Source organism: Phodopus roborovskii, unplaced genomic scaffold (assembly GCF_943737965.1).
Source record: "Phodopus roborovskii unplaced genomic scaffold, PHOROB, whole genome shotgun sequence".
In the NCBI taxonomy this organism is placed as follows: Eukaryota; Metazoa; Chordata; class Mammalia; order Rodentia; family Cricetidae; genus Phodopus; species Phodopus roborovskii.
The window spans coordinates 14,014,007-14,016,637 of record NW_026126578.1 but is presented as its reverse complement, the minus strand read 5'-3'; positions in this window follow the sequence as shown (position 1 = coordinate 14,016,637).

Sequence of the window (2,631 nt, the reverse complement as noted above, 5' to 3'; positions counted from 1 at the left end):
TTTATTGTGGTTAACCTCCCACTAAATGCATGTTCTCTCACATGTAAAGATCCTAGCTTCAGCTTTTTAGGGTGCACACATCCTACAACATGATGTGTCTGTACAAGACAGGGACAAGGATAGAAATGGGGGAGGGGCACTTAGGGGATGAGGATTGTAGAACACAGATAAAAAGAGGGAGGGTGATACTATGGGTGGGAGACTTGGGAGATGAGAGTGCAGAATTGGGGTTTGGTGGGTTTAGCCCAGCAGTGGTGGCGCACACATTTAATCCCAGCACTCAGTAGGCAGAGACAGGTGAGTTCAGGGCCAGCCTGGTCTACAGATAGGTTCTAGGACAGCCTGGGCTGTTACATGTAAGGAGTAAGGTTTTTCCTCCCGCTGCCAGTCTTGTCCCGCCACCGCACCAGCCCCAAATAACACACTGAGACTCTGTATTAGATATAATGCTGTTGGCCCGTTACTTGTTTCTTATTGGCTAGCTCTGTTAATCTAATATTTCCACGTGGTCTTACCCAGAGCGGAGGAATGGCGGTTCTGTTCTCTCCAGACTCTCCATCTTGACTCCTCCTTACTACTTCCTCTTTCCTCCTTGTCTCCTAGTCCCTCCTTTCTTCCTTTCCTATTGGCCAACAGTGCTTTATTCATTAACCAGTATGAGAAACATATATATGTAATGACATCTGCCATCAGTTACACACATACATACATGGGAAAAAAATTCATGTCTCAAAAAACGAAAATGAAGTGTTTTCTCTAACTGTGAAGAATGGGCCTGGACTTCTTTTCTGGGAGGGGAACATGGTGTGTCCTAGTCAGGGTTATCATTGCTGTGATGGAGCACTATGACCAAAGCAACCTAGGGAGGAAGGGTTTATTTGCCTTACACTTACTTCCACTGCACTGCTCATCACTGAAGGAAGTCAGGACAGGAACTAAAACAGGGCAGGAACCTGGAGGCAGGAGCTGATGCAGAGGCCACATTGGGGTGCTGCTTACTGGCTTGCTCAGTTTGTCTCCTCCTTATAGAACCCAGGATCACCACCTCAGGGATGGCAACACCCACCCTGGGCTGGACCCATTCCCCATCAGTCACTATTTAAGGAAATGCCCTATAGTCTTGCTTACAGCCCTATCTTATTAAAGTATATATTTTTTTGTTGTTGTTGGCTTTTTTTTTTTTTTTTTTTTTTTGGTTTGGTTTTTTTTTTCAAGACAGGGTTTCTTTGTGTAGCTTTGGAGGCTGTCTTGGAACTTGCTCTGTAGACCAGGCTTGCCGCAGTGGTTAACAAAATCTCCTCTCCCTCCCTAAAATCTAAGTCTGCAACAATCCAGGAGGAAGGGATTTATTTTCCTAATATAATTACAATTAAACTGCTGAACCGCTGACTTCTGTTTTTGTAAGCTGGCTTGCCTCTTCCTCTTTCTGGGGAAAGAAAAAAAAAAAAAAAAAGCATGCATCTCTTCTCCCTTTAGTGACTAACACCAACAGCTACTTAGACCAGAAATTGTCTGTTAATATGAAACTGTTCTAAGGAAGCAAAACCTGTGATCTCAGCTTCTGTAAAAATTACTATGCAGTTGGGTGGTACAGGCTTTTAATGCCAGCACTGGAGAGGCAGAACAGGTGAAGCTCTGAGATCGAGGCCAGCCTGGTCTAGATAATGAGTTCCAGGACAGCCAGGGCTACACAGAGAAACCCTGTCTCAAAAAGCCAAAACAAAAAAAAAAACAAAACAAAAAAAAAAAAAAAAAAAAAAAGAAGACTACTTATTTATTAAATTTTGTGTTAGAGACAGTCAAGATGTTTTTGTAAAAAAAAATTTATTTTGGTTTGATGTGGTGTGTCCCTGTTCCTCCCTTTCCCCTCTTTGGTTTGAGACAGGAACGTCCTGAAACTTGATTTGTAGACCAGGCTGGCCTCAAACTCACAGAGATCTGGGATTAAAGGTATATGCTACCACTGGGCCAGGAGCTAAACCATACTTACCGCAGGGAGGGAGATGTCTCAGTGGTTAACAAAAGCTGCCCTTCCAGGACCAGAGTTAGATTCCTAGCACTCATATGACTCACACCCTTCTGTGACTCCAGTGCAAAGTGTGTCTGATGCTTTCTTCAGGCTTGAGGACACCAGGTATGCACTCAACACACAGACAATAACAACACACTTTCAGGGCCAGAGAGATGGCACAGGGGTTAAGAGCACTGGCTGCTCTTCCAGAGGACCCAGGTTCAATTCCTGGGCATCCACATGACAGCTCACAACTGTCTGTAAATCCAGTTCCAGAGGATCCGACACCCTCACACCCACAAATGTGCAGGAAAACACCAATGCACATAATATACAAATAAATGAAATATCAAATACTTTAATGTGTTGGAGGAAGTGATAATTTTAAACATTTAAATGTCATAGTGTTGATCCAAATGATTCCAAGCATAAGAGAATGAACAGGTGCACAAAGAGAATCTGGCCAATCCTGTGGGTTCACAGAGAAAAGGACAAAGCCTGACTGGCTCGATGCTGATGACGTTTATCATTGGGATGACTGGGAAGGTAATTCAGATGAAGACAGCTAATTTGACTGTTCCTGGGAGATGAACAACACTCAGGTAGTGTTGGGATGTAGA